At 36.0% G+C, this 24,986-nt stretch overlaps 1 long non-coding RNA gene and 1 other non-coding gene across 6 annotated transcripts; one reads left to right on the top strand and one right to left on the bottom strand.

Annotated features, from left to right (window-relative positions):
• The first annotated feature begins 5,303 nt into the window (after window positions 1-5,303).
• LOC141663768 (uncharacterized) lies at window positions 5,304-20,588 on the top strand. 5 transcript variants are annotated; one of them, XR_012551628.1, is made up of 5 exons: window positions 5,304-5,638; window positions 5,770-5,834; window positions 5,936-6,038; window positions 6,380-6,483; window positions 19,903-20,588. It is a non-coding gene; the product is annotated as an uncharacterized LOC141663768 (long non-coding RNA). The 5 variants fall into 5 exon arrangements; XR_012551630.1 differs by lacking the exon at window positions 19,903-20,588 and adding an exon at window positions 7,910-9,368; XR_012551626.1 differs by lacking the exon at window positions 19,903-20,588 and adding an exon at window positions 7,324-7,903.
• Window positions 20,589-21,608: 1,020 nt separating this feature from the next.
• LOC141670154 (small nucleolar RNA R71) lies at window positions 21,609-21,715 on the bottom strand. The gene has a single exon (XR_012554397.1). It is a non-coding gene; the product is annotated as a small nucleolar RNA R71 (small nucleolar RNA).
• Window positions 21,716-24,986: the final 3,271 nt, after the last annotated feature.

The following is a 24,986-nucleotide window of genomic DNA, read 5'->3' as shown; positions in this document are numbered from 1 at the left end:
TTTCTGGCCTACTTTGTTTAAGGATGCTCATCAGTTTGTTTTAAGGTGTGATCGTTGCCAAAGACTGGGAAATCTTATGAGGAAGGATGAGATGCCGTTAAATGTGATGCTTGAAGTCGAGGTCTTTGATATTTGGGGAATCAATTTCATGGGGTCATTTGTCTCGTCTTGCAATAATCAGTACATCTTGCTGGCAGTCGATTATGTTTCAAAATGGGTAGAAGTCAAAGCTCTACCGACGAATAATGCAAAGGTAGTGTTGAATTTTCTTCATAAGCAGATTTTCACAAGGTTTGGAATGCCACGAGTAAGCATAAGTGATGAAGGGTCGCACTTCTGCAACCGTAAGTTCACTTCTATGATGCAGCGCTACAATGTGAATCATCGTGTTGCTACTGCCTATCATCCGCAAATAAATGGTCAAGCGGAAGTGTCTAATAGAGAGATCAAGCGCATTTTAGAGAAGGTTGTTTGTCCGTCAAGGAATGATTGGTCTTTAAAGCTCGATGAACCTGTTTGGGCTTACCAGACAGCATACAAGTATCCACTTGGGATGTCCCCGTTTCAACTTGTGTATGGTAAGGGATGTCATTTACCTGCGGAGCTTGAGCATAAGGCCTATTGGGCGTCGAAAAAGTTAAACCTTGATCTAGATGCAGCTGGGAAGAAGCGAATGCTTTAGCTAAATGAACTTGATGAATTTCAACTCCAAGCTTACGAGAATAACAAAATGTACAAGGAAAAAGTGAAAAGGTGGCACGACAGGAAGTTATATCCTAAGTCATTTGTGCCCGGGCAGCAAGTTCTTTTATTCAACTCTCGTCTTCGACTTTTTCCTGGAAAGTTGAAATCAAGGTGGTCTGGACCTTTTATTGTCAAAACTGTGTTTCCACATGGAGCGGTGGAGATTTTTGAGAATGATCCGGACCAAGCATTTAAGGTTAATGGTCAGCGTTTGAAGCATTACTATGGGGACACGATAAACCGGGAAGTGGTTAGTGCCGTTTTATTGTCAACTTGATTGAGGTACGCTACGTCAAGCTAATGACGAAAAAGAAGCGCTTCTTGGGAGGCAACCCATGATTTCTTGTTACAAGAACCCTTAGAAGTTAGTAATCTATCCAAAACCACAAAAAAATCAGAAAAACACAACAAGATTTTTTTTTCCAGAAGACCCCTGAGCGCCCGCTCAGCTCTCCTGAGCGACCGCTCAACATGCTGAGCGCCCGCTCAGGGCCCGACTGGAAGATTTTTTTTTAAGTCTTATAAACCAAAAAAATCTGAAAAATCAAATATCAAAACACAGCCCCATTACCCACGAATTATCTTCCCATTACCCACGTTTTAAACCCTCAAACCCACTCCTAATCAAATTTTACCCTAATCTCTACCCTATATAAACATACAACTATTCCATATACTCCCCTATACACTTTCAAACCTTAAACTTTCTCCCATATTCAAAAAAACAAATCTTAAACACTTTTTCTCAGTTTCGATGGCACCCAAGAGATCGACTATTGATAGCAGCAGCACTGTTCCCACTGCTGATTCTTCGAGGGGTACTGCTGCGAGGCCTCGTTTGTTTGATAGGGCTGCTGAGGAGGAGTATACTAGGCTTCTGGTTAAGCCGATTTTGAAGGAGAGGGGATTCTTACTATCGGGGAGGGATGGTGAGTTGTTGCCAATGATTGTTGAGAAGGGTTGGATTGCTTTTTGTAAGTCACCAGAGGCAGTTCCGATGAGCGTGATTCACGAGTTCTATGCGAACGCGAAGGCTGAAAAGATTGGGTTTTCTGTTGTGCGGGGGATGACGGTGGATTATCACCCTGAGGCGATTCACCGTGTGATTGGGCAGCGACAGAGGAAGCCCACGGAGGAGAATTGGAACAAGAAGACTGCTGAGGATTTTGACTTGGATTTGATTTGTGCTACTCTCTATATGCCGGACACATTTTGGACTTTAAAGACTGGGACTGACGAGTATCGCCATTTTTCGGCGATTGCGATGAATAGGTATGCCCGTGCATGGAATGCCTTTATTTGCGCTAATATTCTGCCTACTTCACATGTATATGAGGTTATAGTTGAGCGAGCACAGTTATTATGGGGTATTTTGAATGAGGAGTACTATGTGGACCTTGGTGAGCTCATCTACCAAGGAATTCTGAAGTTTTTGAGGGGAGCTAAGCACATGAACATCCCTTATGCATCCACGGTTACAAAGCTTTGCCGAGCAGTGGGAGTTCAGTGGTCGTCTCACGAGCAGTTGCAGCAGCCGGCCGCTCCTATTGACTCCGGAACTCTGAATACGATGCAGGAGTGGACTGATGGAGAGCCCGATGAGCATGGGCTGGGTTATCGTCTTCCAGGAGGGCGTCCAGCATGCGGTGCTATCATGGCGAGACCAGGGCGTGATGAGGCTGGTTCTTCTAGAGCTCAGAAGGGTGCTGGGATGGCTGATGCCCAGTATAGGAGGCTGTCGAGGGGGATGGATGCTATGTATGAGACGCAGAGCAGGTTTGCTCAGGAGCTCACCCTTGCGCTTGGGACTGCTTTTAGAGGCCTTGGAGCTGACATCCAGTGGCCAGTTTTTGGTGAGGACTCTGCATATCCGCCTCCTGATACTCAACCCTCTGAGGGTGATGATGATGATGATCTCTCCGAGTAGGTATACCCTGTGTTCCTTTCTACTACCTTCACTGGGGACAGTGAAGATTTTAAGTTTGGGGGTGGTAGTTAAGGAATATTTTGTGTGTGTGTCATATAGTTGCATATTCATGATAGTTTAGTTCATATAAACGAACTTTTTCCATATAGTTTTATTTTATTTTATTTTATAGCTTTATTTATCATGTCATGTAGCTCATGCATATACCATGATCCCTTTTGTGTTGCTTTACCAATTGATTTGTGATGTTGATGTGAGTGTAGTGATAGCGTTAAAGTGATGTTGAGCCTTGTAGGTTGACGTGCATGCTAGAAACACTTGTAATTTCACTAAGTCTTAGAGAACGCTTAAGGACTAGATTGTTGTTATGATTTGATGGTTTTCAAGGTTAATCTATTGATTATGCTTAGAATTTATAATAGGTTCTTAGTGATAAAAGGCATGAAAAAAAAGTTGGAGTAAAATGTGGAATTTATTGCTAATTGTGGCTAGACGTCAAATGGCTAGTAGCCGGCTCGTATTTTTATGCGAGTAGTCTAGGGTTGAGCAAGATGGAGCGAAACGCACTTGCTCATAAATTTTGAAAAAATATAGAAAGAAAAATAGAAAAGAAAAGAAAAGAAAAGAAAAAAATAGAGAGTTAATGCATAATTGATCACGAGTGGGCTCTTTGGTATTCGAGTTATTAAGTTCTTAGGGGACTTTGTGCCTAGTGACCTAAGGATTTTATAGTCTGGGATCCGCTAACCTAACGCTCGCTACATGGATGCCATTGTATAAGTCTTTTGTGGACCTCACTCATTGCACAGTCAAATAAGCATTTGTGTGTTATGTTAAATAAAAAGCATGATTCCGTAATAAGCTCCAGTAATCTTGAAGTGTTATAAGTCATTTTGTGCCTAGAATTTTATTCTTCGTATAATCATGTGATTACCTTGAGGATAGTAGAGTTATGATAATTGATTTAGTTTCGAAGCATATCTGTTAAGCATCCGCACACACCACATTTCTGTCTGTATGTTAGTTTGCATGATTCGATTGATCTTTATTTGCCTAATTGCATTTGTTGAGATGTCGTAAGTTGGTTGGTTTGGTCGTAGTAAGGGGGATCGCTGCATTTCATATAGATTGCATTCATGCATGTTTTTGTTTTATTTTTGAGTCTATGACGCTTGAGGACAAGCATCGATTTAAGTTTGGGGGTGCGATAAGTGGCATTTTATACCACTTAGAACGTCTTATAATGGTTTGAATTGATGTCTTGAAATTAAGTATTTTATGTATTTGATGTGTTTTCTAGTGTTTGTGCATTTCAGGGTATTATTTGCATTTCTGGAGAGATTTCATCAAGAATAAGCCTTGGCATGTGTTTGGCATTGCAAGTGGGAAGATAGGAGCAGAGTGCAGCAAAGATTGGGAGCAGAAATAGAGCATTTTCCAGAAGGGGTCTGAGCGCCTACTCAGCTCTACTGAGCGACCGCTCAGGAAGCTGAGCGCCCGCTCAGGAATGCTGAGCGGCCGCTCAGGGACGGAATTTTAGATTAATTATTTTCTTGTGATTCTTTATTTCGTTGTAACGTTGGATGCTAGTTTTCTTTGCTTTGAACCTATTTACTCTTCTGACATACTCTGGTTTAATATAAGTAGTTTTAGTTATTATTCTCGTGTGTTATTATCATGTTTTCATATGAACCCATGATGACGATGAGTTCTATCATGGGCTAATCGTGATCATGGGGTCGTAACGGATTTACTATGGAATTCTTTAGTTAGTGTTTAATACCTTAGTGTGTGATGATTGTATGATATCTAGTATTGGTTGTGCTTATTCCTCTTATGTGCGTCGCGAACATATAAGATAGGGTGTTAATCTCTTGTGAAGCGATGGTGGATCTTGAGGTTTAGAATTTGCCATGCTAGCATAGGTTCATGTATGTGTATGCATGATTAGTGGGTAACTCTAACCGTTTTACTTGCCCTGTGTAATCAAAAGGAATAACTTGTGCTTAAATCGTTATGTTATCAAATTCTGTAGACATATAGGGTCTCAACATAATTGATGCCTATTCAACTTCTATCTTAATAGTAGATGCTTGGTAGAATGGTATTAGTACAATGAAAGTTGGCTTTTATCAGTTTCGTGTTGTTCGATTAATATCATCACTGTTGCATGCTAAGGGTAATAACAATGACTATTGAAGGAAGTAGTAATGAAGTTGTGATCTCATGTGTATTTTAATATTGTTAATTCAAGTGTCGATTAAGTGCTTAATTCTCGTAGTTAATTATAGTCAATAATTAGTTAATCAATCTAAGTGTTATTGTCTTGAAATTGAGAAGTAATTATACATTGGTGAGTGAGTGTTAATTGAACATAATTAGTCTGAGTCTCTGTGGGAACGAACTAGAAAGTATTCTATATTACTTGCGAACGCGTATACTTGCGTGTATTATTAGCGCGTGTTTTCGCCCTAACAAGTTTTTGGCGCCGCTGCCGGGGACTCGGCGTATTTGTTTAGTTTATATACTTACCATCAGTGGTCATTAGGACTCATTGATTAAATTTCTATGGACGCTCAATTACCATGTAATCACATGTATTATTGGGTCGTATACCCAATATGTATTAATTATCGCTTCTTGCTTACAGTGAAACGCAATCGATCCTTATATAGTTCTCAATTATATCATTAGCTTTCTTAAATTTATTGTTTTCTGCACTCTAAAGTGAGTTTCTTTACATATTAGGAGAATTGTTGGGGTAGCTCATGTTGAAGATTTTGAGTCGATTAATGATGCTGCCAGACGAGCAGATTGTGAGCGGCTTGCTCTTAACTTTGACAAGATGCTCCTAAAGGAAAGAAGAAAATTTCAGTCCATTTCTGAAGTGGTGCTGGCCATCTAGAAATCCGAATGATGTAGAATTCTGATTTGAATTACGGTTTTAAGTCTACCCAATAGAGATCTGTAAGTGGTTTGGTTGTTCAAATAAGTCTGTCAGAAAACACACACACACTTGGTCTAATCACTACTGTCAACCACTTGACAGTTCACACTCTAAAACTAAAACATACAATTTCACATATGTATTTGTCCAGGACTCACGTGACAGTATCCCATTTGGATTTAGCCTCAGTTGCTTGCTAGTTCTACTAAGGTTTCTGTAAGCTTCTTTTTCATCTTTCAAGAATTTCTTAATACTCTACATATGATGTTATGTGTATTATTACGTTTATTCTTTGTTGGTATCTAAATATATTGCAGTGTGTATTAAGTAGTACAACTAGTTACTTACATGGTGGGGTATGGCGGGAACTGTAATTGATAAGGACTCTGTGAAGTTACTTGCATGGTGGGGTATGGTGTGGTAAGTTAAGCTCCAACAAATCTCAAATTACATCGGAAAGGCTTACTAGTAATTGTTCCAAGCCTGATTAATTATCAATTTACTGCTAGTAATAGTAATACTAGTAGTTCTCCCATTTTGAAAAGGCACAGGAATATGCCTAGGCTCATTTACTTACCTAACGAACTGCTAGCAGAAATTCTCGTAAGACTGCCTGTTAAGTATATCTTACGCTACAGGTGCATACTAAAATCATGGAATTATTTCATTAAATCTCACGTGTTTGTTAGTCGCCAATTAAATTATTAGAAACATATCATTACTGCCAACCATAATTAAATTCTTTGTTGATTATTGGTCAGCTTATGCCTTCAGCTGAGCAATCATAGTGCAAGAAGTTAGAAAATTTGATGAAGTGGAGTCAGTCGGCAAATTTGGAGTCTCCAGAGAAGTTTCACATAGCAATGTAAGTTCTGCTTCAAATATTCATCAGTCATTAACTATATATCCTTTTGCAGAATCATTAAGTTCTTTTAGTTCGATTAATGAATGCCAACCCCAGTCCTCAATTGATGCACTAAACCATGGTAGCTACAATGTTTTGGACATTAATATTAGGATAGAGCCATAGTTTCCTGCACAAAATAGATAAATAAATCACCTATAAGAAGAGGACTAAGAGTTGTAGCAAAATCACCATCAATTTGAAAAGGAGACTGAATGATGATGGGGTGATCGTGGATATAATTAATTATATAGTACAAGGGAAATTTAGGTTTAACAGATTCTTTTATACCATGTTTTCTGATTTCTTGGTAGATGAGTTATTTATGTATGTTTCCTAACTGCACAACACACATACATAAACCACACATATATAAGGACAGATCGTGTCTAGTGGTTAAGTTAATATGAAGATAAATTATATTTTTTATGCATTCATTATCTATGATTTAGTCTGTTCATTAAAAAAACGAAGTTGGAACTACCAAAAAACGAAAAGAGAAAAGAGTTTGCATTTGGTGTTTATAGAATCTTCTTGTAGTGAATGGACTAAGGGCTAAATGACATAGCTATGATGTCTTATAGTTAGAAAGTTAAGACTCTAACGTACATTATAAAGTTAAGACTCTTATATATATTCTAAGTAGAGCAAACCTCGTATTTTTAGTAGAACACAACTTAGTTACCTCATGTCAAAAAAAGCTCAGTTACCTTAAGCAGAGTTTTTTTTTTATTATTGCTATATAAAATACAGAAAAATGCAGTACTAATGCTAATATTGATAATGATAATGATAATGCAGTACTAATGCTAATATTCCTAATTTTTCTCGCGCATCGGATGGGCTGACGCTTTAGCTGACCAATTTATTTTGAACAGTCACGCTTCTTGCCAACTCTCTTGTGTTGATATTGTGCCAGATGTCTCAACACAACTATATATATAGACAAACATTGTTGGCATCACTTCCATTTTCTAAAGCTTGTCTTAAATTTGCTGGAGCTTTTCAATAATAGACACTATAGATATCCCAAGTAATATCAATCTTATTAAACTCCATGTGGAATTTATATTAGAGAATAAGACCCATTTACTATCAATATAAAGAAAGCTAGTTGTTAATAACAACATCTGCACTCAGATTTTCATTATACGAGGTGTTTGTGATCCATAAAATTAATTCACTCTAATTATATTAATAAACAGAAGCAAAACAAGTGTGATGTATGTGTGTTGTGCAGTTAGGAAACAACATGTGTGTTAAACCTGAATAACTCATAAATAATACACATAAATTCACTCTGAATAATGATGTATGTGTGTTGTGCAAGGGAAATTCGGGTTTAACTACGTTTGTTGTAAAAATTGAATTTCAAACTACGTTGCAGGGATGTGATGCCTCTGTTTCTTATTATATTGCTAAAGTTGATTGATGCCTCCAAGTTCCCAGGTCATCATCATTTACCACCCTAGACAGATTGGAACTGGATATGATCCAGTTCTTGATTGTCAAATTGCTGTCAAATTTTATAAGATTTTTGTCAAATTGCGGATTTTACAAGATTTCTGTCAAATTGTTGTCAAAACTTCCCACATTGCTAATTGCTATCAAATTTATTAATCTTTTGACTAAGATTGACAGCCAATCTGGTAAGGAGGAGCCCAAGTATTGAATATTTGTAACGCCCCCAAATCCCGAGACAGGAATCTGGGTCGTCACGCAATCCTCCAATCAGTATAGTCTGTATTAACTCAATAATCCAATAATTCCAAATCACAGACCCCCAATCTCACACACTCACAAGTTATAGCCTTGGAAACGACGTACAACAAGTATCATCTGATATTAAAACTCAAATGTACTTTACAGGATCTCAAATAATTATTCGTAACCTCTACATGAAATTACAATAATTACGGCTGATATCTTATACCTATCTGATACTCTGGCCCACCTGAGACAAAGTTGCCAGAGATTCTCCCCATGACTGCAAGCGACTAAGTCCCACACCGACCTAATGGTTATCTATTGTGTTGTGACATTTAAAAGAAAGCAGGAGTGAGCAATAATGCTTAGCCATAATAATGTACGGTATGAAAAGACTGTATGAGAAATTCAAGTATAATTCCATATATGATAAATATATTTATTCAAAAATAGTTTTCATCGGTAATACACACCTTCTTTCGAAAACAATTCTTTTGTGGATTTATTATCCTGCGAATACCTTAATGGTAGACCCAGCACCTAGGCTTGAGTTATGGTATTGCATCACAATTCCAATTGGAAGAATATGACATTCATTAGAGCTACCGCATACGATGATCAGTCGTACTACGGACAATCAGTAACCTTTTCTACTAGTAGAAGGACGGCTCCTTCGCATCCCGGTTATCACCCTTGCCACATACGGGCTATGTGTCCCATTTCGGGTATACACACACTTCGCAAGTCCTTAGGTACATATAGTACCGTCTCCTACGGTACTGGCAGTCTACCCATTACACGAAGTACTGGATCTCTACCCCTCCTTTGTCCTTTAGGAAATTCTATCATATCCCAAGAAGTCGTACTCCTCGAGTTCCCAAAGTATTTAGCTTATTGATAGGCACAACTCATGTTGCTAGCATATATATATATATATATGTACTTTCGAGAATTTTCGGAGGATGTACTAGGATAATGTGAGTTGACCATTGTCAGATAAATAAATGAGGGGGAGTTTCTTTTGAAACTATATTCAAAGTATTTACAATAAGTCGAGATAATATTCTTCGACGATCTGAAATTATTCGAATGATTTTCTGAAATTCAGAAAATATTTTAAATCAGGTTTTATGATTTTTAAATCATATTAAATCATTTAATAAATAATTAATAATTAAATAATAATCATTAAATAATTATACCTCAAATAATTATACTCTAAAAGAATATTTGAAATAATATTCCTCAACTAATTTATGTTTAAGTAATTTAAAGTAATATTTAATAATTAATCGATTTTGAAATAAATAATCGTTGGAGAATAATTCTTCTATATTAAATGAATAAATGAAATAATATCCATTATTCGAGTAATTAAATATAGTTGAGGGAATACGATCTTTGGAAATCGTTTTAATAAAAGTTCGAGGTATTTAATGTTTCGGAAGTGGACATTGAGTCCCTTAGAATAAAATAAGTACGGACTTTAATCGTCCAAAATATCTTCGGAATATTTCCGGGGTTTTAAATAATATATACCGACCCACTCTCGCTCTACAATATATACGCCACGCTACTTCCTAGCGCTTAAAATTCTCAAATATAACTCATCCGGAATACTTCCGGGTTTGTATAAACTTACACAGACCGACTCTTGGTCTAAATATAACATTTCAAACTCGGTATGAACATATACCAAAAATTATCAACAATTGAGTAACATAATAAATCTCAAACTTCATAAAACAGTTTAAAGCAATCTCATGCATATATCATAGTTTTAGAAAACATTCACAACACAACAGTTCTTAAAAGATAGGGTTTGAAAACTTTCCTTGGTATTTTGAGGTGGAGGATACTCTAGGGTCCGCTCGGAAATCTATAACCATAAACATAAACCGTTTCGTTAGATTCCGTTCTTATTTACGGCGACTCTACACACATGCTACTTATTATTCGTTCTCTACACTCACTTACCCTTATTATTTCTTTAAGTACTTATTCATGTTACGGTCGCTTTCTTTTCAAAGTACCTTATGTCCGTTTACATTTTCATCGTCGGCTCCGCTTATAATTTCTAACGGTTTTCTGATCACGCGGTCTTGGTTCCGATATTCTTATAAAATTGAAAACTCCTTATTTTCACTTGAAATTTTTATATAAGTTAAGGAACTCTATTTACTACTCTCTGTAAAAATTTCATGATTTATGAATATTTTTAAGTAGATCATTTCTATTCCCAAAGTTCGTAATTCGTAGCAGGTTTTACCGCGTAAATCACTTTTATTAAAACGGCCATAACTTTTGATCCGTAAATCGGAATCAAGCGATTCAAGCGTCTAAACGATCCTTATATCGTTTTATATTATACTCAAGTGTTACTTTTCAAGAAAATATAGTTTATAAAGTCGGGACTTTCTGCAGAAACTTAATATTGAGTTTTTTTCGTTTTAGCGAGATTACTATTACGATCCGAGTTTCGTTTACGTCTTAAATCTCTATGCTACCACCAATAATAATCAAATCATCATCCCAACACTAACTCCTCTCAATAACATCATGTTCTTGAGACAAAAATCATCAACCTTAGAACTAATTAGCTAAACATCAAGTTACAACAAATCAACCACTAAAACTAAGTTTATAACTAGGTTTTCAAAGATTCTTGAACTTAAACCTTAAATAAAGATGGGTCAAAGATTTATACCTTTATTGAAAGCTTGAGATGTTTTCTTGATGTTAGTGAAGTCTTGGGAATGCTTGGTAGGGTTTTTGGAACCTAGATCAACCATTAAAATCAAGAAACCAAAGAAAAGTTATTATTCATACTATTCATTATCACTTTTCTTGAATTTATTTCTCCCATCAAACCTCAATGAAACGGGATCAAAAATTTATCTTACCTTATTTTAGGATGTATGAAGCTTGGGAATTAATGGTGGATTTTTTCCATGGCTAGAACTTGGGGTTTTAAATTTGATTTTCTTCTTTTTCTTGAAGAAGCCGAGTAGATGAAGAAAGGGGGAGAGAGAGATTTTTCTTGCTTTCTTGAATGCTTCTCTTGGAAGATTTTGTTGTTTGATTTGTATATATTCTAAATACTAGTAAATCTATGCATATCCTAGTACATATCTTGCTAGCTTCCTAGGCTTCCAAGCTAATCTATTTAGTTTAGGTTTTAGTCTTACTATTCCTAGCTTGTAGATCATCATGCAATCTAGTTTAGCTTACTATTTAATAACCTAACCATGGTTAGTTTCTTACCATAGTTAGTTAGTTTAGTTAGCTTGGTTCGATACATTTATTTATTCGTTTACGCGTTCGCTCGGTCGCTTATTCATTTTCATAATAAATTCTCACAAACGGTTCGCGGTGTAAATCCTTTCGTATATGTTCTTTATGTTTTGAAGTATCGTTCTTGGATTTGAATTCGTAGGATTTTAAATTTGTAATTATATTATGATTCCCGTAATCCTTGATGGTTCGTAGATACAGTCATTTTTCAAAGTTCATTTTCTTCGAAAACTAATAGCATTTACATATACTCATTTGGTTCGTATAATCATAATATCAACTCGAAATCTTAAATTAAAAACTCGTATATGGTGTGGTCACAAAAGTTTCTTTAAACCGCAAGGTTACTATTCATAAAGGTCTTTTACCGATGTTAAAAATTTGGGTTCTTACAGTCTTCCCCCTTAAAGGATTTCGTCATAGAATCAGTTTAGAAATAGGCGGGGATACGCTTCTCACATGACAACCTTGAGTTCTCACGTTGACTTTATAGTAGTCGATCTCTTCATAAAATTTCCACTCATTCGTCAAATATATTTTAGAGTACTCGTACTTGTAGACCTATAATCCCTACACGCTGCTCCGCATATGTTAAGTCTGGCTGCAAGTTTATTAACTCCTTTTCAATCATATGTCTGGCGTTGTAGGTTAAATTTCCTAACATCGATTTATGGTACTCGTTCTAAACTTGGCGACTGTTCAACGATGGTGCAAATTTATAAGCCAAATCTCTTAGTCCTTTAAAGATTTCAACTAGTCCAATAAACCTTGGGTTCAACATTTCCTTACCTTTCGAATCATCACTCGTTCCCCGGGAGGCACTTTCAACAATACTTGGTCCGTTACTTCGTACTTTCTGTCTTTATAGTTCTGGTCCGTATATCTTTATTGTTCATCCTGGGCTGCCACTAGCCGGTTTCTGATAAGTTCTAGGAATTCCTTTGGTCTATTGACTTAATTATGGTCCAAGTATCCTCCGCTTACCAACTTCTTCCCAACCTAAGGGAGAACGATTCTTTCTTCCGTACAAAGCTTTGTAGTCATTCCAATGCCCGCGTGATAACTCGTTATTGTTGGCAATTTGATTAATGTCAAGTGGTCACTTCATTTCCCTTAAAAATCTAAAATATGGACGATTAGTGCATCTTTTAGTGTTTGGAATCATTCTTCAACTTATTCTTTTTCCCTTCCATCACTCTTACTAGTGCTAAAGTTTCGTTCCTTAATGTTTGCTCATTTCGGTACATCATCTATGTCGATTATTTTATATAAGAAGTTCTCGTCACATCTTTACACGCTCATCTCCTATTACATGCTTAGCATCAGATTTAACATTACTTCCTGTAGTAATGTAAGGCACATCGTCGTTATGTTGCCATCTTGAAGGAAGCACCATTTCATACGCAATTGATTGACACGTTTTAGGATCGTGGAATGCTCAGCTTCCGTTATCGGTCAGACTTTTTTAATCATTCCTTGTATAATATCAATAGTACTATGATACCTTCCGGGTCGTATTCATTATTCTCGCTAGCGCATTAGACGTATTTTCTATTGGGAACTACTACTAGTGGCCTTTTAAAGGGCATGTACGATCTTCTCTGCCTTCTGTCAGCTCTAACCATAACATCCTTCATTCTTCCATGTTGTCCTTCGTAAGGGATATTAGTGTCTATTTTCTGTATGGTTGAGTGGTAAGTACATCTGTATGAATTTTTTATCAACGATAGGCGATTCTCCTAACCGTTCCAAATAAAAGGCAATCCGAAAGACATATCTTCCGTGGTCTGGATAGTCCTCTCATTCTACTTGTCGATTTGAGAACCCTAAGTCGTGCCTTGGTTCATCCCTTCTCGCGAAATATCTTGGGAAATAATCCATTTGTGAAATTAATTCTTGGGTCCTTGCGTGGCGCGATATTACGGGGTCTCTCTATCACCAATTATCTCTTCCGCGTTCATAACAATTTTGTAAAGTGGAGATCTATCGTTTGTATAATAAAATAAAGGGTCTTATATAATCTATCACTCAAAATCCTCAGATAGCACGATGGCTAACATGGTTCTTGATAATCCTCCTTCAAAATTTATTATAATTAACTCTTAATCCCATTTAGATGATCTACAAGTCGCAATCGCCAAAATTTTAATCCCCGCCTTTCCGTTTTCATTTTCAACCATGTCGAGTGCTTACTTACCTACTCAATGACATCCCTTTTCATATTCGGTCATGACTAACATCCTTTCAAGTTTCTAGGCATCATTAAGTCTTCCAGTTACGTAATAAAGGGTTCTATTCACCTTGTCTCAACTTCAAAATTCATTCATGCGATCCTTCTCATCAGTTGTCCTGAAATTTGTCATCTTTAATATATCCTTTCCTACTTAAAGTGTCGGCCACCATATTGGCCTTTCCTTGATGATAATAGATTTCTCAATCATAGCCCTTGATCAATTTGACTATAGCCTCTATCTCGTGTTCAGTGTAATAAAAAATTCAAAATTTTCTCATAAGTTAAACTCTTTGTCCCTTCCAGTGCGAACCTTATCGCGATTATTATAGATTATTATTAGAACACCTTATGTAACATCCCTAAGCCGCATAGACATATCATTATACTTCACACAAAATCCTCATCTTATCGTCAAGTATTGCTAACACGGGGTTGTTACTAATCTTACCTTCACTCTTTGAAAATCCTATACATCGAATTCATACATGCTTGGTCTTTCTCGAATTCATTAGTATCTAGCGATAATATTCCTTAGAGGCGTATCTCACTAATCACGTTGGTATCTTTATTATCGTTGTTCTATAATCATGTTAAAGATCCTTAAGATGATAACCAAACATGGTATTCCATTGCCAAAATAACTTACTCATCACAATGCTTCGATTTCACAATCATAGCACTGGGTTTTCAGTCTCATATTATAATAATTGGTTATTAACTATACCTCAATTCGTTCGGAAGGCAATCAGTCTTGGAAAAGTGATTTTCACGATATCGATGCAATTTAGACAATTTTAACAAGATTTTGAAATCAAATAACTAAAGAAATAATGAGCTCTAAATAAAAGAGACACAACACTCAAAAGATTTATAACTTGGAAGAAATAATCCAACAAGAATTATCCTTTCATGTCCTTAGAATTCTATATTATGATATTATAGAGAATATCATTTGAAAGCAATGATTACTGAATAATAACATCATACGAACAATACTTGTAAGATTTCCCCATTGAAAGAATACTTTTCTTTTCGAATAATGAATGAAATTTCGAATAACATCCTCAACCAAAGGTTAACCATTGAGGTTTCAAAGAAATGCTATTTTAAAAGAAGGAATTATATCCAATAATTAACAAATAAGTAAGTATATTGTTCTTCAATCATTTTATGATTTTAAATGGATATTCGTTATATAAACGAAAGAATAGAACATTTCATGAACAAAATATTTCATAAAACTAAATATGAATTCTCGTTTGAGTGGGCGACCTAGTTAGGTCTCAATTAAATCGTTTTTTGTAAATTTGATCAACAATTAAATTTTGCATATATAATGCATTATGGAATAATAAAAATTTGATTGGAAGAGGAACTAGCAAAATAATAACTAGTCCATATCAAGCAATATTATCAAGCGGCTAAGAAAATGGCCATCACAATTGGTTTGACCCATAACAACTAGCTAGGATGATTAACTAGGCTTTAGTCGTATTAATTAAAATTTTGACTAGTTAGGACAATTAAATAGTCATTTATGAGAACATATGCAACTAGGCATATTTTAGTTTGTTCGTAAAAAAAATCTCAACCTCCTAACCACTGAAGAAATTTGTGGCTACCTGGATGACGATTTTGAAATAAAGAGTTTTTAAATTTGGGCCGAGAAAGAAAATTATAACTCTGAATCGAGTGGTTTTGGCATCAGAACAATCGAAAGCCTCTCATCAAATATTTCTTGCCAATAAAATGGTACACTCAGAGGTGCCCTTGTTCACATACTTAATCAGATTCTCAAATAGAATTGAATTGGAAGTACCAATATCAAATTGATACCCTTACTACGATTTCAAAGTTCAATATACAATTTTATCATGAATAGAAGAAAAGGATTCCCGAGGAATCTATGGATATTAGGTCATCCATGTTATTAACAATTTGTTAAATATTTACAATCTCGACCGAGAAGAGTAGTATGAAAGAAGAGTCAAATGAAGATATTCATTATGAATATTCGTCGATGAATTGAGGAAAATTTATTAAAAATGCCTTGGATAATTGAAATAAAGTATAAATATCTCTGATCCGAACAAGAAGATCATAATCTATGAATGAAAGTTCATTGATCAACTAAAAGAATTGAACAAGTCCTGATGCGGAGAAAGACTATTCAAGATGGTCACATCAAATGTTCAAAGTAGAGAACAAAAAGGATTGCCTGATATGACTTATCAAGGCAATACGAATGATCAACAGTTTGGAGGGAGTAGCATGACAATGAGTAGGTGCCAAAATATTTCATAACTTTCGCACGTATATCTGTTATTCATGTGTTTTACCTTGAAGTCCTTACTCAGAAATATTCCAAAAGCATCTTTTAAGCCGATAGGGGCCTGCTACACGCATCTGTTACTAACTACAAGTGGCCAGTTCTCCCTGGAAACAGATCAAAGAGATCTCTTAGGGATCTCAATGCAGTCCATAACTTCGGTGGCATGTGTGTGTAAGTGAACATACATTACCGAATATATTAGAGGTCTACGAGTATATATACGTAGTCTCTGACATCATTTCTACCAAAGAATTCTGCTCTAGACTCACTGGTCTATCTTTTTAAAAGGTTCTAAGATCGAAATATCGCTCGTTGTAATCTTACGCCATTCAATTGTAGACATGCCATCAATTCTCGATGCTCTCGATCTCTGAGCTAAACCATCATAACCTTACATGTTAAGTGCACTAATAATATCATGCAGTGTACTTATTTTATAATGACATTCATATATTATATCAAATCTTCCTTAATGGAAATAAAAATCCTCAAGGGTATATCGGACACCATCTCTTCTGAATTCGCAATTCATGCGGTATTCATATCCTTATTCTTAAAAGAACACCTTTAACTAGTTGGGTAGTAACCTCAACTGTATATTAATAATTAGACATCATGGTCCTCACATGTGATGCCCCTTCATGGGCAACCTGTAAATAACTACGAGTAACCAGACTCGTGTTATCAAAATGAACATATGGTGTTGGTAATACCGTCTTTACCCCAAATGCCCTGGAGACTCAGATCCAAGTTCTACCTCCATATCCTTGCGAAATCATATATGATTCTAATTTTTCTCCTCATCATTCTGATAATATCCAATGGTTCTATTAGTCATACTTTAATACCTCAAATGTACACTTATCCTAACCTACATATTAGGGCTACATCCGGTAGTCCAATGATGAACTCTATATGAGCTCTTACGAAATCTCGCATCCAGACAAACTCCTAACACTCTTGTCTCTAAGTACTATAACTCAATGCTCTGATACCACTTCTGTAACGCCCCCAAATCCGCGGTCAGGAATCTGGGTCGTCACACAATCCTCCAATCATGTATAGCCTGTATTAACTCAATAATCCAATAATTCCATATCACAAACCCCCAATCTCACACACTCACAAGTTATAGCCTTAGAAACGATGTAAAACCAGTATCATCTGTTATTAAAACTCAAATGTACTTTAAAGGATCTCAAACAATTATTCATAACCTCTACATAAAGTTACAATAATTACGACTGATATCTTATACCTATCTGATACTCTGGCCCACCTGAGACAAAGCTGCTAGGGATTCTCCCCATGACTGCAAGCGACTAAGTCCCACACCGGAATACTAGTTATCTGTTGTGTTGTGACATTTAAAAGAAAGCAAGAGTGAGCAATAATGCTCAGCCATAATAATGTACAGTATGAAAAGTCTGTATGAGAAATTCAAGTATAATTCCATATACGATAAATATGTTTATTCAAAAATAGTTTTCATCGGTGATACACACCTTCTTTCGAAAACAATTCTTTTGTGGACTTATTATCCTGCGAATACCTTAATGATAAACCCAGCACCTAGGCTTGGGTTACGGTATTGCATCACAATTCCAATTGAAAGAATAGGACATTTACTGGAGGTACCGCATACGATGATCAGTCGTACTATGGACAATCAGTAACCTTTTCTACTAGTAAAAGTACGACACCTTCATATCCCGGTTATCACCCTTGCCGCATACGGGCTATGTGTCCCATTCGGGTAAACACACACTACGCAGGTCCTCAGGTACATATAGTACCGTCTCTTACGGTACTGGTAGTCTACCCAATACATGAATTACTGGATCTCTACCCCTCCTTTGTCCTTTAGGAAATCCTATCATATCCCAAGAACTCTTACTCCTCGAGTTTCCAAAGCATTTAGCTTATTGATAGGCACAACTCATGTTGCTAGCATATATATAGTACTTTCAAGAATTTTCGGAGGAAGTAATAGGATAATGTGAGTTGACCGTTGTCAACAGATAGATAAATGATGGGGAGTTTCTTTTAAACTATATTCAAAATATTTAAAATAAATCGAGATAATATTCTTCGACGATCTGAAATTATTCGAATAATTTTCTGAAATTTAGAAAGTATTTTAAATCAGGTTTCATGATTTTTAAATTATATTAAATCATTTAATAAATAATTAATAATTAAATAAAAATCATTAAATAATTATACCTCGAATAATTATACTCTAAAAAAATATTTGAAATAATATTCCTCAACTAATTTATGTTTAAGTAATTTAAAGTAATCTTTAATAATTAATCGAGTTTGAAATAAATAATCGTTCGAGAATAATTCTACTATATTAAATGAATAAATGAAATAATATCCATTATTCGAGTAATTAAATATAGTAGAGGGAATACGATATTTGGAAATCATTTTAATAAAAGTTCGAGGTATTTAATGTTTCGCAAGTGGACATTGAGTCCCTTAGAATAAAATAAGTATGGACTTTAATCATCCAAAACATCTCCGGAATACTTCCGGAATTTTAAATAATATATACCGACCCACTCTCGGTCTACAATATATACGCCACGGTACTTGCTAGCGCTTAACATTCTCAAATATAACTTCTCCAGAATATTTACGGGTTTTTATAAACTTACACCGACCGACTCTTTGTCTAAATATAACATTTCAAACTCGGTATGAAGATATACCAAAAATTATCAACAATTGAGTAATATAATATATCTCAAACTTCGTAAATAGTTTAAAGCAATCTCGTGCATATATCACGGTTTTGGAAAACATTCACAACACAATAGTTCTTAAAAGGTAGGGTTTGAAAACTTTCCTGGGTACTTTGAGGTGGAGGATGCTCTAGGGTCCGCTCGGAAATCTATAACCATAAACATAAACTGTTTCGTTAGATTCCGTTCTTATTTATGGTGACTCATACACACATGCTACTTATTATTTGTTCTCTCCACTCACTTGCCCTTATTATTCCTTTAAGTACTTATTCATGTCACGGTCGCTTTCTTTTCGAAGTACCTTATGTCCGTTTACATTTTCATCGTCGGCTCCGCTTTTGATTTCTAACGGTTTTCTAATCGCGCAGTCTTGGTTCCGATATTTTTATAAAATTGAAAAATCCTTATTTTCAGTTAAAATTTTTATATCAGTTAAGGAACTCTATTTACTACTCTATGTAAAAATTCATGATTTATGAATATTTTTAGGTCGATCATTTTTATTCCCAATATTCGTAATTCATAGCAGTTTTTGTCGCGTAAATTACTTTTACTAAAACGGTCATAACTTTTGATTCGTAAATCGGAATCAAGCGATTCAAGCGCCTAAACTATCCTTATAACTTTTTATATCATAATAAAGTGTTACTTTTCAAGAAACTATAGTTTATAGAGTCGGGACTTTCTGCAGAAACTTAATATTCAGTTTTTTTTTTTAGCGAGATTACGATCCGAGTTTTGTTTACGTCTTAAATCTCTATGCTATCACCAACAATCATCAAATCATCATCCCAAAACTACTCCTCTCAAGAACATCATGTTCGATAAGTGGATTTTATATCTACTTGGAACGCTTCATTTCAGGCTTAAGTTGGTGTTTTGGACTCAAGTTGTTGGTATTTTTCTTGTATTTTTATGTTATTGCATTTCAGTCATCAGTTAAAGGAAGAAATAATTATCCTGAAAAAATATCAGAATTAGAAGCCTAGGCTTCTCAAATTGTAGAGAATCTCGTTAGTTTCGCGTGGGCAGTTAAATCGCCTAATTCTGATGTGCAGAACTCAAGATATGGTCAAAAGAAGAATTGTCAGAATTTTTCCAGAATATCAGCGCGGCCATGCCAGAACCAGGGCACCCGCGCCACTGAAACACTATTCCAGCGCGACCGCACCCGAAAAGAGCGCGCCCGTGCCTGGTTTTTGCCCCAGAATCCTGATTTGAGTCGAAATTGAAGATTTTGAGAGTCTTGGTCATCGTGGACACTATATATACCAATAAAAAGACGTTTTAACACCAAAAGACTTGGGAGAGCAATACGAAGACCTAGAGAGCACAAGAAGGCTACGGAGAAGAAGACTTTTGTTTTCTTTAATATAGTTGATACTTGGATGCTTGTTTTCGATTTGTCTTTGAACTCTAGTACTCTTGTATTTTTTATTATCATGCTTTCATTGGAACCCATGGTGATGATGAGTTCGATTATGAACTAATCGTTATCGTGGGGTTCTAACGGATCTACTTATGGATTTCTATAGTTAATTTATTTCAATATCTTGGTGTGTGGTGATTGATTGATACCCTAGTATTGGTTGTGCTTATTCGTCTTATGTGCATAGCTGACATATAAGATAACGTATTACTCTCTATTGATGCGACAGTGAATATAGAGATTTAGAACTTGCTATGCTAGCATAGGTTCATGTATTTGATATGCATGATTCGTAGGTAATTTTAACCATCTTACTTGCCCTATTTAATCATGATAGATAACTTGTTCATTAAACCTTTATATTGTCAAATTCTATAGACATATAGGGTCTCAACATAATTGGTGTCTATTCAGCTTCTATCCCTTTTGTGGATGTTTTGTAGTAGGGTATTCGTACAACGAAAGTTGGCATTTACTAGTTTTGTGTTATCTGATTAGTTGCATCACCATCACATGCTAAGGTTAAGAACAATGACTTTGAATAAAGTAGTAATGAAGTTAGAATCTCATGTTTGTCTCATATAAGTAATTTAACTTCAATTCTCTTAGTTAATATTAATTAGTATAATCAAAACCCAATTTGTTATTTGTCTTAACATTGAACGATAGCCATATCATTGTTGCATAGTTCATAATCTATAATTAACCTAAACCAGTCTTTGTGGGAACGAATCTGTTTTATATCTTATATTACTCGCGAACGTGTATACTTGCGTGTAATTTTAACGCGTATTTTCGCCCTAACAAGTTTTTGGCGCCGCTGCCGGGGACTCGATGTTGTTAATTTTTTGTTTATGTGCTTGTCATCAGTGGTCATTAAAGTTCATTGACTCAAATTCTTTTACTTTCACAGTTTATTTGTTTTTGTTTCAGGTACTTATTACAATGGGAGATGCAGCAACACGAATGAAAGCCTTGATGGATTTTTCTCAACCCAAGATCAATGATATTCAATCTAGCATTGTCAGGCCAGCTATCACAGCTAATACCTTTGAGATCAAGCATGGCATAATTCAATGGGTGCACAAGTCAATCCAGTTTGGGGGTTCTCCAACGGAAGATCCCAATATGCACATTAGGGATTTCATTGAGATCTGCGACACCTTCAAGTTCAACGGTGTTTCTGAAGATGCTGTAAAGCTGAGACTATTCCCATTCTCTCTGAGGGACAAGGCTAAGAGCTGGTTACACTCTCTACTAGCTGGTTCGATTACTATTTGGGAGGATCTTGCTCAGAAGTTTCTTACTAAATGTTTCCCTATGGCGAAGACAGCTGCAATCAGAAACACTCTTACTCAATTTACGCAGCAATCGGGAGAATTTCTATGTGAAACTTGGGAGCGGTGCAAGGAGATGCTTAGGAAGTGTCCTCATCATGGCATGCCTGATTGGATGATTATCAATTGCTTTTACAATGGGTTGGGAGCACAGTCAAGACCCATGCTCGATGCAGCATCAGGTGGAGCATTATGGGCAAAGAGCTATGAGGAAGCTTATGATCTAATTGAACTGATGGATGCTAATGAATATCAGTAGCCACCCCAGAGATTGCCACAGAGCAAGGCAGCAGGAATTCTTAAAGTGGATAAAACTACGACTATCACTGCTCAACTAAAGGCGTTGTCTATGAAAATCGATTCGTTGGCTAACTCTGAAGTTCTTCAGAGGGAGTGTTTGTGAGCTTTGTGCAAGTTTGCATGCGACGGAGCAATGCGCTATATCTAGTCAATCAACTCAGTTTATGAGCAACTTTCAGAGATCGCAGCAACCAGTTCCAGACACTTATCATCCTGAAAATTGGAATCATCCTAATTTCAGATGGAGCAACAATCAGAATGTGATGTAACATCCGTTCCAGCAGTTTGGAGCAAAACAATTCAACCCTCCTGGTTTTCAGCAACAATTTGCACCAAGACAACAACTCCAACTTCAACAACAAACTCATAGTGCAGGTCAATATTCGAATGAAAAATCTGAATTGGAGGAGTTGAGACTTATGTGCAAAAACCATGCTCTTATATGCCAAACCAGGCTGTTTCCATCAAGATTTTGGGGGACCAAATAGGGTAAATTACTAACGCCTTATTGAATCGACCACCAGGAATGCTTCTAGTGATATAAAAGCCAATCAAGGCAAAAGGGAAGTTGAAGAACATGTGAACGCCATCACCTTGAGGTCTGGAATGGTCGCAAGCCCCAAAATTCAGCAAGACGAGGAGCCTGAAAAATCTCAAGTTTCAGAAAATGAAGTTGTGGCTGAAGAAGAAGTGCTGAAGGATGCCGAGGTGGAACCAAGGAAGAAAACTGTGGAACACACTCCTCCTGAGGGTAATATAGGGGAGAAGCAGGTCTATCCTCCACCTCCTTTTCCTAAGAGTCTGCAGAAACAGAAGTTGGATAAGCAATTTGCTAAGTTTCTGAAGGTGTTCAAGAAACTTCATATCAACATACCTTTCACTGAAGCTCTTGAACAGATGCCTAGCTATGCGAGGTTTATGAAAGGTATTCTCTCTCAGAAAGTGAAGCTCGATGACTTAGATACCGTTGCTCTTACGGAGGAATGCAGTGTTGTGCTGTAATAAAAGTTGCCTTCAAAGCTTAAAGATCCTGGAAGCTTTACTATTCCTTGCACCATCAGAAACTTGTCATTCGACAAGTGTTTATGTGATTTAGGAGCTAGCATCAATCCGATGCCCTTATCTATCTTCAAGAAGCTTGGTCTACCTGATCCGAAACCGACATATATGTCATTGCAACTAGGTGATCGTTCCATCATTTATCCACGAGGTATAGTGAAGGATGTCTTGGTTAAGGTGGATAAACTCATCTTCCCTGCTAATTTTGTAATTCTAGATTTTGAGGAAGATAAGAAGATTTCCATCATCTTGGGAAGACCATTCTTGGCTACAGGCCGAACTATGATCGATGTGCAAAAAGGAGAGCTTAGGATGAAGGTTCAAGATCATAAGGTCACTTTTAATGTGTTCAAGGCAATAAAGTTACCCACAACTAAAGAGGAGTGCTTTAAAGTAGAGTGGGTCGACTATATCAGAAATTCGGAGCTTGAGCAATTGCCAAAGTCAGATACCTTAGAGAGATCCTTAATAGGGGAATCAGTTATTGAAAAGGAAGAAGGAGTAGAGCAATTGCAGGTTTTGAATGCACCTCCGTGGAAGAGGATGTTGGATATGCCATTCTATTCTTTTGGGTTAGAAGAGCTGAAAATTTCTCGAGAATATCTCGAGCCGTCTACTGAAGATGTTTCCACACTTGAGCTTCACCCATTACCAGATCACTTGAGTTATGCATTCTTAGGTGAACCCCCATGATAAGGGCTTGGGATATATTTTCGATGATGTAGAGGGTAGCCGAACGAATCCTCATATAACGACTCGTGTATTTTCGAATTATTTAAATATGTAATTGTGGAATATTAATTAAATAAAATATGTGTATTGGTTTTTGGCAGCAGTATATTGATATATACTATTTATCTGTGATTTATGGGTGTAAAGGATTGGAATGTGTAGATAAAGACTGAGATATATTGTTCTGTTTTACTTTTAAAGGTGATTTTATTACAGTTTTAAATCCGTAAATAGTTGGATTGTCTCTAAAATTAGTTTTATGACTTTATAATTTCAATAATTATTTTTGAGATTTTACAAAATTTAGAAATCAATATTTTATCAATTATTTAATCCTGTATGATTTTCTGATTTTATTTATTTGTAAAATCTGTATTTAATTCCAAAATTTTTCAAAAATTATGAAACTCATATTTATTCAAGTTTGAAATATTACGAGAATTTTAAAATTATTTTGGAAATTTTTGGGATTAATTTTACCCGCGTGTTGTTTCGTTTATTCGTTAAAAGCGGGTATAAAGTGCATTTTAGAAATTATTTTAAAATTATAAAAGTTACATTTTTATTTACTTCAGGATATTTGTAATATTTTAAAGCTATTTTCGTAATTTTCGGAGACTGTTTTATTCGCACCTTATTCCGTTAATTTTGAATTTCGGGACAAAAACCGGGTCGCGAGAAGTTCGTGTCAATCCTTATTGCTACGTGTTATAATTCTGTTAATTTACAGACACGTGGTAGCTGTTGGTTTAAAAAAAAATAATAATAATAAAGATAAACACAGACTCAATTGAGCCTGTGTTCACGCCTCCCCTGTTTTGTTTATTTCCTCCGCTCCTTTTTCTTCCATTGCTTCTCTGTTCCATAGCTTCCCTGTTCCCATTTCCCCTGTTACTTTTGTTTCTTGGTGGAATTATTTCCGCCGCCTGTTATCTCCGATCATTTTGTCGGTATTGCTCCGGTTTGCTCCTGTATTGGTGCGTGTATATGCATATGGTTGTGTATATATATCCGCTATGTTGTGTAGTTACTATCTGTGCGGTGTTTCCGTTTGCCGCCCCTGTTCCTTCGGATTTTCGGTTGCCGCCGGAGTTTTCCGGTGAGGCGGCCTTGTGTTGTGATGTATGCGTATGGGCTGATCCTGTTTGTTTAATCGATCCCGATGTTAATTTTTTTTAATTAATTCAACAATATTTTATTGATTATCTGATGAGATAAATTGTGGTATGTACGGGAAATAATTATTTATCGGTAGAATACGCGTTGGAAACCCGAATTGGTCGGG

This window comes from Apium graveolens, chromosome 6 (genome assembly GCF_009905375.1).
Source record: "Apium graveolens cultivar Ventura chromosome 6, ASM990537v1, whole genome shotgun sequence".
Classification (NCBI taxonomy): Eukaryota; Viridiplantae; Streptophyta; class Magnoliopsida; order Apiales; family Apiaceae; genus Apium; species Apium graveolens.
The sequence above is the reverse complement of the archived record's forward strand: the minus strand, read 5'-3'. Positions and strand labels throughout refer to the sequence as shown.